Below are 15,868 nucleotides of genomic sequence, written 5' to 3' on the forward strand. Positions count from 1 at the left end.
AATATTTTATTATTTTGGTGTTTAGGAATTTTTCTGTTTCGAACTTAACATTAAATGAGAAAAGAATTTTGAGGGTACATCAAATGTGAATGCATTTCTGCACAGAGATTATGAATGGGATCCAATTTTGTTCAGAGGTTACAACATTTAAAAATTCATTTAATCATTATTTTTGTGCGGAGGTTACACTTGGTTCATGGTTCATTTAAATTAATATTTTTGTGGGGAGGTTACATCAGTTCTAGGGGACTGATGACCCCAGCTGTTAAGTCCCATAGTGCTTAGAGCCATTTGAACCATTTTTGAACCATGAATGCAGAAAGCAGCTAGCGGCTTCAAGTGGATGTAGAGCCCAATAATTATTCAGAGGTGAAGATGCTTCCACAGGATAGCCTATCATGGAGAGCTAGATCAAGCAGACTGAAGACCATAACAACGACAGAAACTGAACTGATCGTACGGCACTGATCACAGGGAGTCCTCACCTGCAGAAGTCCGGACGCCAGGTCGCAATATTTTTCAGTTAACGCCACATTGGGTGACATGCACGAGGCTGATGATGAAATTATGATGAGGACAACACAACAGCCAGACTCTGAGCGGAGGGAATCTCCCACCCGGCTGGGAATCCAACCCGGGCCCACTGCATGGCAGTCAGGCGCGCAGACCAGTCTCCCCTATAATACTCGTAGTTCATCGAATGTGTTCTGCTTTCACTCTGCTTCACTTTAACTAACCTATATTTGGTACGGTTCTTAAACTGCTACAATTTGTTGTTCTCAACCTTTTTTTGTATTTTTAGAAACGTTTGCTTTTAAGGTCAGTGATATCGTGTATTTAGCTACACTTCGTGTAGCAGGTTTCGGGTGCTGAAGTTACCAGCTTCGTTGACGTGGAGATACGGTGCTGTAAAATCGAATGTATTTTTTTGAAATATCCTATATCACACTCCTGAAGGAATATCTGAGTGCTCTGCAAACGAACAGGTAGCCATTTCGCAAAGACAACAGTTTTCGAGGAAAAACAGTAATGTCATAGTTATGGATAATTGGTCGATACTTACTAGCCCAGCAACGCAATTATCCAAGAAAGTTCAGAATAGCCTGAGTAAGTAGGGACGTAAAAAAAAAAACTAACTGCTGTAGGAGCATATAAAATGGCATTAGGCGGTGGCGAGGCACGGATGATGTTTCCAGCTATGGACTGGACCCATCTGACGATATTATCTGGCACCAAACGTCTTCCATGGTAGTGTAGTGGTGATAGTAGCACGAGGTGCAGAACGAGATTTCTACTCCGCAGCGGAACGTTCGCTGATATGAAGCTTCCTGGCAGATTAAAACGGTATACCGGACAGAGACTTGAACGTAGGACCTTTACCTTTCGCGGGAAAGTGCTCTACCGAAGCAGGACTCAGGACGCCTCCACACAGCTGTACTTCTGCTGATACCTCGTCTTCTACCTTCCAGACATCACAGAAGTTCTCCTAGGAAACTTGCAGGGATAGCACTCCTGGAGGAAAGAGTGTTCCATAGAAATGACTTAGCCACAGCACTTGCCAAGTAAAGGCAAAGGTCCCGAGCTCGAGTCTCAGTTCAGCACACGGCGTTAATCAGTTTCATATCTGTGCACATGATGCTGCACAGTGAAAATCGCATTCTGGAAAGATACGCCAGGCTGTGGCTAAGCCATGTCTTCCTCATGTGACGTTCCTGCCAGTTTTGTAGAACTTCTGTAAAGTTCGGATAGTAGAAGACGAGATACTGGCTGAAGTAAAGCTATGAAGAGGGGTCGTGAGTCGTGTTTGGGTGGCTCATTTGGTAGAGCACTTGCTTGCGAAAGGCAGAGATCCCGCGTGCGAGTTCTGTCCGTCACACAGTTTTAATCTGACAGGAAGTTTCAGTAGTACAAGCTGTTTGCTGTAACAGGCTGTAGTGCCGTAAATGACGTTGGAAAAGGGCATTTTGGGTTTGATAACGTAGAAGTTAGTATGGGATGGTACTAAGTTTGAAGTCAAAATCCGGGTCCAGAAATGTAGGTAACAGTGGTATTGGACAATATGCGTACCGGGGTGTTACTAACATTAAAAGCTGTCACCACCAACACACTCGTTGATTCGGGTGTTTATCTTTTGTAGGGGGCAGTCCCCATGTTTTGTGTGTACCAAGACCTCTCAAGTCGTGGCAGTCGGAAGTGGAAATATGTGAGACACAAATAATATCGCCAAGGCGGAAGCTTTTCCTTTAGAATGAGGGAGGGTGGCGTCATCAATCTTTAGTTTGATGTGGACCACCGTGAATTCCACTCCTGTGCTAAACTCTTCAACTCAGAGTAGCTAATACACTCATCGTTCTCAATTCATTGTTAGATATACTCCAATATCTGATTTGCCCTACAACTTTTACTGCCTGCGACACCCTCTAGTCATATCGTAGTGCCTTAACTTCATATAATAGCATCCCTTGTTCTCGTCAGTGTTTTCTACATATTTATTCCAAAGTCGATTCTGCGGGGAACTTTCTCATTTCTTATCTGATCTGTCCAAATAATTTACAACATCCTTCTATAACAGATTAAACGCTTTGAGTCTCCTCATTTTCGTTTTCCCGCAATCTACGACTCACGCCCGTACAATGCTGGACTCCAAATGTACATTCTCGGAAACTTCTTACTTAAATTAATGCTGGTGTTTGATGTTAGTACACTTCTTTTGGCCATGAATTCACTCTTTGTCTATCATACTCTGCTTTGTAACTTCTTGTTCTGTCCGTTATGTGCTATTCTGCCTGTAAGATAGCGAAATTCTTCCCTTCAACTACTTCGGTGTCCCCAGTTTCAATGTCAGGTTTATAGCTAATCTCATTTCAGTTACTCCTTATTTCTTTCGTATTTTTTGTGGTTTTATCTGAACTCATACTCTGTGCTCATTCCAGTCAACAGGTCCTGTCATTCTTCCTAAGTTTCGCTGAGGATAGCACTGCTATTGTCGAATCTTATCCTTTGCATCCTTTCACCAGCAATTTCACTCCCACTCTTCAAACATTTTTTTATTTCCGCTGTTGCCTTTGCGATGTATAGATTGAACAACAGAAGCGGAAACTCCAACTCTGCCTTAGAACTTTTTTTTATTCGAGTTCTTTGCTCTTTGGCTTTAATTTTTATTTTACATTTTTGGTTCTTGTACATATTATATGTCATTCGGGTTGCAGTACGGCTTGCACACTTTTACACTGAGGAACGTCTATTTCAGGTCGACAAATCCTATGAAAGTGTCTTGATTTAAGCCTTGCTGCTATTATCAAACTCAGCACCAGAAATGCCGTTCTGGTGCCTTCTTTACCGTTACTAAAGCCAAAAGGAGCGCCTTCTGTCAGAGTCTTAGGACTGAACTGAAGCAGAATAAAAAAAAAAAAACTTAAATAAATCTTGCTGTTCGTCAGGAGTTTCAAATGTGTGAATTCCAGTACCCAGTGGTAAATGAAAACTGTAAATGCCAGTAACCACTGTTTCTATAACAGAAATATTTGCCCTTCGCCTGCAACAAAAGGTCATAATACAGCTATTTTAAGGGACTTCCACAATTGTTGCTATTCCCCAGGAGCTCGAAATGAATGAATTCCATTAATCAATAGGAAATTACCACTGTAACAGCAACAACGAAATATTCTAAACATCTATCATGTATCTGCAACAAAAGGTCAAAATGAAATGGACCAATTTATAGAGTACCAATCTACGTAATGTTTTTTATTAAATGGGTAAAACGAACGTGTACGTTAATGTTGCGGACTAGGAACAGGTCAGAGTAAGAAGCAGAACTGCTTCCAATATTGCGTATATTACTGTAGTACTCCGACTGATAGTTACGTATATTTGTTTCAGACATATCTTAAATTAGTGATATAAGGCTATTCAGCTGCCCCTACTCTATGTGTTCTACGCGACATGGAGCGCCTTCAAAAACCTTGCATTAGATTTTAGTATTGTCTTGCTTGCTACTTGCAAACTATTAGACTTGCAAAAAAAAAAAAAAAAAAAATAAAAAAATAAAAAAAAAAATGAACAGAACGTTTGTATGAAACAAAATCAATATTCTAAATATCTGTCCCGTATCTGCAACAAATGGTCATAATGAAACGGAGCAAAGTATGGAGTACTGGAATACATTTTCTCTAGAGGCCACAGTTATCGATTTATCCAAGAAAAACACAGCTGAAGGTAGCTTTTGTACTTTTTTTTTTAATAATTCGAAAACTACAGCCTCTAGTGAAAACGTATCCCAGTATAAAAAATGAATTACACTAAAAAAAATGTTCAAATGTGTGTGAAATCTTATGGGACTTAACAGCTAAGGTCATCAGTCCCTAAGCTTACACACTACTTAACCTAAATTATACTAAGGACAAACATACACACCCATACCCGAGGGAGGACTGGAACCTCCGCCGGGACCAGCCGCACAGTCCATGACTGCAGCGCCTCAGACTGCTCGGCTAATCCTGCGTGGCCAATTACACTAAATTTCCTACATAATTGTTCTGTTCATTTTTTTCTGTAGGACTAATAGTTTTCACGTAACTATTGAGAGAAGGTGAAAATCTTGTACATGGTATTAGAGGATGCTGCAGGTTGCATAAAACCCAACGGTCGCGGCAGCTGAATCAAGCTGTATACAGTGTGGGCAAAGTAAAACTGGACAGATAAACAATGTACCCTAATATAGGTAGCTCAGCTTACAGCATGTGCATTTGGGGCAGATGATGTATGTTGGGTGCATGAAGCTACTTTTTTGCCCATCCTGCGGATCGAAACTGGTTATAAACTAAAAGCATTTTGTTACGATCAAAGACTGCTTTCAATTCGCCAAATTTCAGACGTTGGACTACCGTTTCCTCCGGTGTGATTACGTGACGCACCTTCCTCTTGGAGCGGACGGCTTCTTGCTGCCGCGCCGTCTTCTCGCCGATGCCGCGGTCCCCCCACAGCTCGCGGCCCATCAGGCCGTAACACACGGCCATCGCCGTCACAGGCACCAGGTACGTCACGCACAGGAACACCACGTTGTACCTGCAAACAGGCACCAACTTTATAGAAGTTCACTTTAGGTAATCTTAGAGGTTCTGTGGTGGTACGCCACATAAAGTGAAAAAAAATTGAAGAATTTCGCAAGTACTGACTTAACGAAATAAATATTATCGCAGAAAAATCGAAAAAGTATATAATCAACTAATATGATTGTTATTTTAATCTCTCTTCCTTTTGATAAAGGATCGGATACACTTCCCATTTGTTTCTTGGTTGTGTATGAAGCCATTTTGTGACGAGGCGCGAAAACGCGTAAGTTATATGTAATATTTAGACTAAATATGATCAAATATTACTTAAAAGTGGCGATAATGTTTTACTGTAACAACTCCTATATTCATGATGCGATACATATATTAACGATTTATGCAAATTTTATAGGGGAACACTGGCGCAGAGGTCAACGCCATAATTCTAAATGATAACGGCCTAGAGTCGTACTAATTTTGACAAATAACTAAAAACAAATGTAAATGAAAGTGATTTCTCTTGATTAGCGCATCTTCTTTTGAATCCGTGATAGTAGTCAGTTTTTTTTAAATATTGAACCATATCCATTGCAGGTAATTCAGTTAGTTTTCTTGATCTCCTTTTAACGGATATTGCGTGATCAAATTTGGCTTATCACAAAAGTAAATTGGAGCTGTATAACTGGAATATGGAGTGCAGCCATGTATGGAAGTAAACATGAACAATAAATAGTTTGGACAAGAAGAGAATAGAAGCTTTTGAAATGTGGTACTACAGAAGAATGCTGAAGATTAGATGGGTGGATCACATAACTAATGAGGAGGTATTGAATAGGATTGGGGAGAAGAGAAGTTTGCGGCACAACTTGACTAAAAGGGATCGGTTGGTAAAATATGTTCTGAGGCATCAAGGGATCACCAATTTAGTATTGGAGGGCAGCGTGGAGGGTAAAAATAGTAGCGGGAGACCAAGAGATGAATACACTAAGCAGACACAGAAGGATGTAGGCTGCAGTATGTACTGGGAGATGAAGAAGCTTGCACAGGATAGAGTAGCACGGAGAGTTGCATCAAACCAGTCTCAGGACTGAAGGCAACAACAGCATCAATGATTTACGCAAATTTTAAGAGGGGATACTGGCGCAGACGTCAACGCCATAGTTCTAAATGGTAACGGCCTAGGGTCGTAATAAATATTTTAATGTTTGCTAATTTTGGCAAATAATTAAAAATAAATGTAAATGTAGATTTCTCTTGATTAGCGGTTCTTCTTTTGTAACCGCGATAGTAGTCAGTTTTTTTAAATATCAACCCACATTCATTTCAGGTGAATTCAGTAAGTTTCTTTGATCTCCGATTAACGGATATTGCGAAATCAAATTTGACTTTTACCATAGTTAACTTTTTCTTTTGATATAAAAACATCTTTTCGAAAAACTAGCTGTGAGAAGTACCACAACTGAGTTCATTTTGGTCGCACATTATGACTTTTCCTCACACACGAAATCTCTTCTGCACGCTGTAATGGCATTGGTGGCCGAGAGACCCCTCGCGGGGCAGTTCGGCCGCCGCTCCACAAGTTCTTTAACGCCACTACGGCGACTTGCGAGTGAATGAGGATGAAATGATGATAAAAGACACACAACACCCAGTCATCACGAGACAGAGAAACCTCTCTGACCGCGCCGGGAATCGAACCCGGGATCCCGTGTGCGTGAAGCGAGAACGCTACCGCAAGACCATGAGCCGCGGACACTGTAATAGTGATTTGTGACCAGTCACTTAACAGTAATATCTGTTGTGATGTCATTTCTTCAGGTCACTTTTGAATTATATTTCGTTTTTTAGCCCTGTCGTCATATTTACCTCGGATTCAAGAAGAGTTACACTGATCAGCCAGAGCATTATGCCCACCAGCCTAAGTGGCGGTATGTCCACCTATGGCACGGATAACAGTAGCAGGGAAGCAACGACGCCTTGATAGTTCGCTGGAGAGAACTGAACCACATCTGCACGCACAAGACACAAAGTTCCCGTAAATTCTGAGGAGGACGGCGATGAACTACGACGTAACGTTCAATCACATCCCGGGTGTGTTCGATCGGGTACACGTGCTCAGATCTGGCGAGCTGGGGGGGGGGGAGGGGGGGGGGGGAGGGGGTCCAGCACATCAATTAGAACTCACCACTGTGATGTCTAACCACTCCATCACATTCCTGGCCTTGTGACATGGAGCATTATCTTGCTGAAAAATGCCACTGTTACCGGGAAACACGATCGTCATGAAGCGGTGTATGGGGTCTGCAACCAGTGTACGAAACTCCTTGCCGATCATGGTGCCTTGCACGGGCTACACTGGATCCATGGATGTCCACGCGAATCTTCCCCAGAGGATAATGGAGCCGCCACCAGCTTGTCTCCGTCCGCCAGTACAGGTGTCAAGGAGCCGATTCCTCCCTCCCATCATCATAATGAAGAAGGTATAAGGATGCTTCGGACCATGCAAGGTTCTGCCACTGCGTCAACGTCCAGTGCCGATAGTCACGTGCCCACTTCAGTCTCAGTTGCCGATATCGCGGTGTTAACATTGGCATATGCATGGGTCGTCCGCTGTGGAGGCCCGTTTCTTGATGTGCTCGGTGTACTGTGTTCAGACACACTTGTACTCTGTCAAGTATTACAGTCTGATGTTAGTTCCGTCACAATTAGCCGCCTTTGCTATTTTGCCAGTCTGCCCAGCATACGATGAGTAATGAGGCGTGGTTGCCCAACACCACGACGTGTGGAAAGGTTTCACCTTGGTTTCGCCACATGTTGAAGACACTCGCTACAGCCCTCCTAGAACAACCGACAAGACGTCTATTTTCCTAAATACTCGTGCAGAGCCTCGGGGCCACCACAAACTGTTCTCGATCAAACTCAGACACATCGTGCACCTTTCCCATTCTACATACGGACAGCACGCTCACTGATACCACATGCACCGTGCGTGTGTCTGATTAGCAGTCATTCCTCGTCAGGTGACGCTATATCGAGTGGAAGGGTTTATATCAATTGTAGGTCGTTAGACGTAATGTTCTGGCTGATCAGTGTATATCTTTAAACTCTGGTCTATGTCAGATTTATTAGATTTTTCAATATTTTTTTGCCTTAGATAAATGTGTATATATTTTTAACTAACTAAACAAACTTTATTTTTGACCTTGTTTCACATTTTTACTATCGCACGACCTAGTTTTCGGTCGATAAGCCCACATTCAAGTTCACTGCTGATTCCCAAAGATGATAATGCACAGATAGACATGATGACCAGGCAAAGATAATCATCTCAACTTCTTAAGGTATCGATCCATAGCTTAATGTACAATTACATCAATGACCATTTTTAATGAATTACACGCAATATTACACATTCAGCAATTACACTACAATGACCAGACTTAAGTTATGCATCAGCCAAGAACTTTTAAACTACGGTAGACTGAAGCCCAAAGTCTTACTTCTTTTGTGGAGTTATGATCTCGTCTAAAAGAGGTGAATAACTGAATTTAGTTTGCTCGTTTAATAATAGGTATGGGAATATACGCATCTGTCTTTTAATTTCTAAAATTTGGCCCCCTTTTCCTCTGTGGGTAAGACGTGTGCATCTATTGTGTATATGTGGTTCTTGTTCAGGCAAAGTCTTGCAAAGGCTGAATCAGGCTTCTTCAATCTCCAACTTCTGTGCTGTTCTTTAAGCTTGGTACAGATGGACTTCCTCGTCTGTCCAATCTAGCAAGACTTACAATCACGGCGTGTGATTTTATAAACCTCACTTTTTGTGACAGCTAGTTGTTTGTCTTTTGCACTAAACAAGACACTACCTATTGTCTGAAGGACATGGTAAAACACAGAGAAACCCTTTGCCTGCAAGACGTAACTTATGCTATTTGCTGTTGTCCCTATAAAAGGTATTCTGCACCATTTCTTTTCCAATTTGTCTGTGACACTAGGGACCTGGCTTGCTTCTTCATCGAAAATCACGCGAGTGTAGAGCCAAGCGCCAGAATTTCTTAACCCTCTTGATGTTGCAACATTTCGACCCGAGAACGCGAAATTATCGTCATTCTAGATAAATTCACAGTCAAAAAACTACCTCTTCGCACACGAAAACTCACTGCCTAAATGACACGTAACTTCCGTGTTTCTGTCCTAAATACTCCTAATCAGCTCGTAACTACTGACAAACTATTTCGAACACTTGGTGCGATGCCCAAAAATGCGTCTATACTTGTGTAAGTACTTGTACTGTAGTGCACTGTATTAAACTGGGGACCTAGAAACGACCCGCACAAAAGGCCACACCAGTCCACCCACCCCACCGCCGTCCCACACCGAACCCAGGGTTTTTGTGCGGTTCGACCCCCAGTGGACATCTTTCCCCCCCCCCCCCCCTCCCCCCCCCTCCGGACTGCGACACTACTCCGCCGTGCGGATTCGTGCCGGGGGAACGCCAAGAAATAAACAGGCCCTTTCCCCACCTTACGAACATAACTGCAACATAGGTTGCATAAGATAATCTCAGGTTGAAAAATGAGTGAATGAATATTTTTTTATGTCAGTGGAAATCATCTAATCGGGTCTGATCCTCTAATCTGTGTTTTAGATTACTATTGAAATAATACATTGTAAACTGAACGGTTAATAAATTACTATAACTACGTTATGACGAACTCTAGATATACTGTGCAGCAGACCTCTTTCTCAGAGTCGTTCTGAGCGCTTTTCACGTCGCAGAAGGTCTACATACGGTAAGAATCCTCTAAAGCAATGTCTGTATGAATTGACTTTTCTTGTATCGGATTTTCATCGTTTCCGGCAACATGTGCTGGCGAAACCTTATCACAGTGCAGTGGCTCACCGCCTTCTACACATATTTTCACGTATGCCTGTGCAATGACTATTTCTGTGTTCTTTACTACCTTCATATGAAATTTAATAAAGAAATGAGATAACAAATACATAGTTCCATGCGACACATTATGGGTGGCACGATTTATGGGAAGACTTTATTTGTTTCTATCACTAACGGAAATTTGGGTGGTGTATAAAAATTTATAAATATAAATTTGAAATAAAGGGGAAAAGAGTGAGGGGAAGAGATTTACAGAGAGACCAAGACTGACGACAATAAACAGGTTCAAATGATTTTAGGTTGCATTTGTTAGGTGGAGATGAAATTGCCTGCTCAGGATAAAAATGTGTGGAACTTCATCAAACAAGTTTGCGGACGACAAAATACAAATGGGTGTTTTCGGGGAAAATATTATTTCATTATGCAGTCGACAACAAACAGTAATTCTCTGGTATGATTGATAGTGTAAGATTTTTGTTAACGATATTTTATTAATATGACGTAGTTCGTTACCTTAAGTCGTTATAATGTCTAACGGCGAACGCCCTATTTAGAACATGTTTCGTAAAATTTGATAAGCCTGAATCCAAGTTATTAACTTTGAACGTCTGTTACTAGACAAATGGTTCAAATGGCTCTGAGCACTATGCGACTTAACTTCTGAGGTCATCAGTCGCCTATAACTTAAAACTAATTAAACCTAACTAACCTAAGGACATCACACACATCCATGCCCGAGGCAGGATTCGAAATTGCGACCGTAGCGGTCGCTCGGCTCCAGACTGTAGCGCCTAGAACCGCACTGCCACTCTGGCCGGCTGTTATTAGACATAATGGAAGTAAAAACCATTTATTATTTCATAATTTGAATGTAGCTCTACGTAAATATATATTGTAAAATGTGTCAACAGTGTCCCAGGTTTGTTTAAATAATGGCAGTTACTTCATAGTTAACCAATAGTGGAACACGGTAAACTAGTTGCAGATGAGAACAGTTCTGATGAAATGAAAGATTTTGTGGCGCAATTGGTGGGAAGTTTGCCGGAGATGACGATTATATGCATGATAACTTAACAGTGGGAAAAATCAATGTCTCAGTGCCATTTTCGTTTTGTGGTCCAATACTTGTTACAGGTAAAACCTACGAAGTTAAAATGAGATTTGCGGCAGTAAAAGTACCTGCCAGCAGACCCGATTCGGTACCTAGATATAAGGACACCAACATCATCTACTAACTGAAAAGTGTGAGTTTTTTATACGATAATTCAATGAAAAGTGATAAAATAATTTTATTTTTGGTCATTTAATACTGACTCCCGTCTTTCTGGAGAAAGAAAAGGAGCGATTGTACGCACTGAGGTACCAGTTATTGTACTAAAGTTATTGTAGCGGTCATTGTAGAAAAAGAGTTGATCTGGGAATGAAATTTAGAACTCCAACTATGGCAAAACCTCGGTGAGCCAATCACAGGAGAACTAAGAAGTTAAGAGAAAGGCGAGGTTAGGATGTTGATGAGGAAGAAGGATATCGATGCCAGAGGTGAGTACCCAGTCGTCTTCAAATGATAACAGTTTGCTTCGAATAATTTCGTACATTAATAATGTGGCCTGGTTTTAAAGATGAAACATAGTACTAGTATCACTGCGGTTTTCACAGCGGCAGTGTGTCGTTATCACTGCGCGAGCAAAGTGGATCTTCGACTTTGGTTTTACACATTCGACACATTTCTGTAAATGGAATCATAAGTCAGAAAATATCTATTAGGAGAATATTATTTTAATGAGGACAGCGTGTAATAAAATTCATTGTTCACTTTATGTATGTATCTGAAAAGCTTCAAAGAGAATTGCTGAAATTCAAAAACTTTCTAATTTGTTAATAAGTACATGTGACAGCAACCCATCATCAGAACGAAAAATTTGTCCCGCAGAACGTAGAACACAATGTTTCAAAGAGAAGACACAAAAAATGTCGTACCTGGAGCGGAAATTGATGTGTGATTCGATCTAGAATGCAGGAAATTTTTGTGTGGCGGGGCACTCTATTTTTACGAGGCAAACTTCAGTATGTGTGGGAATATGACTTGATGAGCTGGAGGCTGCATTGGAGGTGGGTCTTAGATCCATTAGACTAATTTTACATACCAAATACGGCGGTGAAGCAAAAACTAACTTTCACTTTGTAATTTCAACAAATACGATTGAATTTTTCACATCGTCGGACACTGCTTATATGTTTTGGAGTTACGTGAACAATTGTAAACTGAAGGGAACATATGTAAAGGAGGTGTTTCTCAAACTGTCATGAAAGTAGTCTTCCATTTTTCGCGGTACAAAGTATACTTGTTGCCAGTATATATGGCAAGAACAATAATAGTTTGGGACAAAAATCGTATTAAAGAGAGAAAATATTTACGAATACGAGACAGTAATTCACGAATACGAGACAGAAATAAAATTTTGTTAGTTTGTTTCATATCGTAGAAGATAAATAGAGAAAATTCGATTACTGCGTAAATAAGGAGATGAATTACGATTCCCTGTGGAGTATGAGTGAACTATTAAATTATGCTCACCTGTTCACAGACATGAAAATCTTAACTTGAAAACGAAAACAAATAAAGCGAAGGACGCCAAAACGATAATGTAGGATTACTACCATGACCCAGTTTCAGCGCAATAACTAATGGAACAGAATTGCAATCACGTCTGACACTGAGAATAACGCTCGCGATGAGACAAAAATAAACAAAGCGACGGGAGAACAGCGGTTCGTATGTTTACAGCCCTTGTATGCAGTGATTAATTAATGCATACAACCCAATTTAAACACTTTTTGGTAACGTAAAACCTCCTACTCTTGTTCACATTAAATAAAATGCTCCACAGTGCTTTATGAATGTAAACTAAAGAGAAATTTATAACCACAACTGCTAAACAACTAATCAATGGATTGTATCCACCGTAGTTGTGTAATCTGGGATCATATCGCTGGTTTTCTAATATTTGCTGTTTTGCTAATGTTTAACTTCGGAGTTGGCGATACAATATTCCAATGAATGTAATCCTACACGTAAATTAAAACATACAATGAAACACAAACTCTTAGGAAATCATATGTTGCCGCATGACAGAGAAGAGGCGAGTTCAAGTAGACGTAATATACTATTCCTGGTTACAAGGAAAACATTGTTATATTAATGAGCATAAATACTTCATTAACTGCGTTTCATCTTCGTAATCATGAAGTTAAGATTTATGGCGATTTCACCAGATGAAGTGAAGCAGTCATCAACAGAAAGGTTGGTTTGAAAACCATAACCATCTGACAAGAATGCTTGTATATAAGACGATATAAGTAACATTGTATAAGATGCTTATTTGCTCATATATATTTATGTATTTTTGACCCGTCGTCTTGGTCTGTAATCCTGATCACATTGATCAACGTAAGTTGCTTTATTTCTAGCAGCTGACATTTGTTTCCAACTTACATGAATGGAAAGTACAGCTATAAACGTCAAATACCGCAATTAAACACAAAACTGGCGATGAGAGCTGGCATGCCGTTACATTTATCTGGTCTATAACTGTCTGAAGCACCGAGCTACGTGCTACTCTTCAATTCAGCGTGGAATCCGAACCCCGTTGAAACATCATATATTATTTGCTACATACACCAAGAATTGTGTACACTAAGCCTCTTTAAGTGCCAGGAATTCCTAGAATGCAAGCCGGAGTTTGGGGTTCATAGAGTCAGCAACAAATATACCAAAGTACCAGATATACGCGAATTATCTTCTGAGATTACCACATTTAATAAATGATGCAAATGGGTAATGAAAATAAATGACTTTAATAGGTTGAGTAGAAAATATAGTACTTCATTTATTATTCTGAGTTTGTGTTAAACAGCTGAGTAAATACTGTATGTACAATACATATGGTTTTGGGTTGGGTCTGCCTTTAGTAAAACACAATTTCGTTTTTTATCCCAAACATGTTTCACTGCAGTTGCAGCATCATCAGTGGGCTTTTATTTTATGGCTGTTAAAGATAAAGAATGTTCTTTACTGTTTGTGTACATGTAAATATTAGTTTTGAAAATCTTAATTATAGATTTTTGAAGAACATACAAAATTATGTATTCATACCCTTTTACCACATGGTGTGGTTTTCCTGATGTATTATGTTTTTATAGTGCCTGTTTTCTTTCACAGTTTGTCATCTGCAACTGTATACAACTAAATGTAGACAAATTATTTAAGCAAAAATTACGATTTGGAAACTGTTTGGCTGTTATGCCTGAAATAAATTAATTCTAATTGGAAGATAGTGTGTGTGTCTATTTACAATATGTTTCACTTCCGTTTTCATTTTTCCTCATCTTCTTCACTGTGAAGCTCTGTATATTGAGTTGTCACTGTCACTGTTTCACTGTTTACCAGCCATAAAAAATGGCGGATAGTGGAACAGTTGAAGGTGTTCCTGACAGTTGTTTTGAATCTTTCAGAGGTGTATGTCCCATTTTTTGTTTGTGTGTGTGTGCATGGACATGTGTGTGTGTGTGTGTGTGTGTGTGTGTGTGTGTGTGTGTGTGTGTGTGTGAAAAAGGGAGAGAGAGAGAGAGAGAGAGAGAAAGTTTGAGGATTTTTCATTATTGTATTGTTATCATTAATATTATTATTTTATTTTTATATTTTTTACTTTTGTGCGTATGTATTTATGTGTCTGTGTGTTTGAGTGGGGGGGGGGGGGAGGGGGGTATTCTGTGGCTTGGTGGTATCTAATAATTCTTTGAGGGCAGAGAACAGAATTCCATTGCAGAGATCTGTGTATTCATTTATTATTTGTTTTCCTTCAACTAGGCTGTTTTATATGATAGTTTTCTTCAATTATTAGTTTTTGTGAGGGGGCTGTTGCTGCACTTGAGAATTTTCAACTTAGTATTGATGTTTGTTGGGCTATATTTCTTGGCTATAAGGTCTTCAGCAAATGTGGAATGACAACTGTTGCTTTTCAACGCTCTTCTGTGTTCTGTGTATCTGGCATTAGAGTTTCTGCTTGCCTGTCCTATATATTATCTGATTTGCAGTCCTGAAGTGTTAGTTGGTAAATACCAGATGTGTTGTGTTTGTGTGTTGGTTGTTGTGTCTGTATATTGTGAGGGCAAGGCAATATAACCTTTTGGCATTTTCTGTTTCTATGGTGAATTTTATTTTTGGGTGGATTTTGTTTATGTCACTGTCGACTTGTTGGATGTGACTGGGTGTTTCATCTAGAGAGCATATGATGTCATCTACATAACGATACCAATTTATTGTCTGGTGTTGTGTGGGTCTTACTATTGCTTCAAATATTTCATTTTGGTCTTAGTTTTCTCTGTGTTGTGTTGTCTGTCCTTTAGGCTACTTTTAGCCCTTGTTTTTTTGAGTATGTTGCCTATTCTGTGGGCTGCTTTGTTGTTGTATGTCAGAGTGAACCACTTGTTTGTGGTTTTGGGTGTTTCTTGTTCAAGTGTGCTCATATATGTGTGTATAATGGTGTGTAGGCTTTTGCTTTTGTGTGTTGAGTGTCCTTTTTAATTTTGTGGTTCAGTTTATTTACAGTGTTTGTATCGTATCCATTCTCTATAGCTATGTGTCCGATTATCTGTAATTCATTGTTATAGTTGTTTTCAGTGATTGGAGTTTTGTTCAGCCTGTGTAGCATGTATTGGAAACTGGCTAATTTGTGTGCAATCGGATGATTATAATGTTCGTGTTGGTGGTGGTCACTCTCCTGAATATGGAGAATTGGTGTTGGTTGTTGTGTCTGTATATTTTGAGGGCAAGGAAATATAACCTTTCGTCGTTTTCTGTTTCTGTGGTGAATTTTATTTTTGGGTGTACTTTGTTTATATCATTGTGGACTTGTTGGAT

This window comes from Schistocerca americana, chromosome 1 (assembly GCF_021461395.2).
Source record: "Schistocerca americana isolate TAMUIC-IGC-003095 chromosome 1, iqSchAmer2.1, whole genome shotgun sequence".
Lineage (NCBI taxonomy): Eukaryota > Metazoa > Arthropoda > Insecta > Orthoptera > Acrididae > Schistocerca > Schistocerca americana.